The 637-nt window shown below is 62.5% G+C and overlaps 1 protein-coding gene across 1 annotated transcript in view; it reads right to left on the bottom strand.

Annotated features, from left to right (window-relative positions):
• Positions 1-637, bottom strand: part of SLC6A6 (solute carrier family 6 (neurotransmitter transporter), member 6) — a 135,821-nt gene that overhangs the window by 20,645 nt on the left and 114,539 nt on the right. The window lies entirely within an intron of this gene.

Here is a 637-nt window from a genome sequence, read left to right as displayed (position 1 = left end):
CATCGCCGCCCTCGCACGCACGGCCCCAGACACGGCGCCCGCCGCAAGCAGCGGCGTCTACAAAAGGCTCCCGCTGGGCCGCGCAGACGTCCCGGAACGAAATCCATGTTCCGTCCATTCGTCGGGTCGGAGCAACCGACGTTCTTCCCAAACACGTCTCCGGGGCAGTCGCCGCGGCTACAGAGCAGCCGGGTCAGCTCCGCAGGCCCCTCCGTGTCCGAGCCCTGGGCCATCCCCAGCCACGGAGCAGCCGACCAGGCCCCAACAAACTGTAGAGTGCGGCGCCCAAGGACCCAACAAACTGTAGAGTGCGGCGTCCCGAGGACCCAACAAACTGTAGAGCGCGGCGCCCAGAAGACCCAACAAACTGTAGAGAGCTGTGCCTGAGGACTCAACAAACTGTAGAGCACCGCGCCCCAAGGACCCAACAAACTGTAGAGCGCCGCACCCCGAGGACCCTATAAACTGTAGAGTCCCGTGCCCGAGGACCCAACAAACTGTAGAGTGCTGTGCCCGAGGACCCAACAAACTGTAGAGTGCGGTGCCCCAAGGACACAACAAACTGTAGAGTGCCGTACCCGAGGACCCTATAAACTGTACAGTCCTGTGCCCGAGGACCCAACAAACTGTAGAGTGC

The sequence above is a fragment of the Propithecus coquereli genome, unplaced genomic scaffold (genome assembly GCF_000956105.1).
Source record: "Propithecus coquereli isolate 6110/MARCELLA unplaced genomic scaffold, Pcoq_1.0 Scaffold588, whole genome shotgun sequence".
Taxonomy (NCBI): domain Eukaryota; kingdom Metazoa; phylum Chordata; class Mammalia; order Primates; family Indriidae; genus Propithecus; species Propithecus coquereli.
The sequence above is the reverse complement of the archived record's forward strand: the minus strand, read 5'-3'. Positions and strand labels throughout refer to the sequence as shown.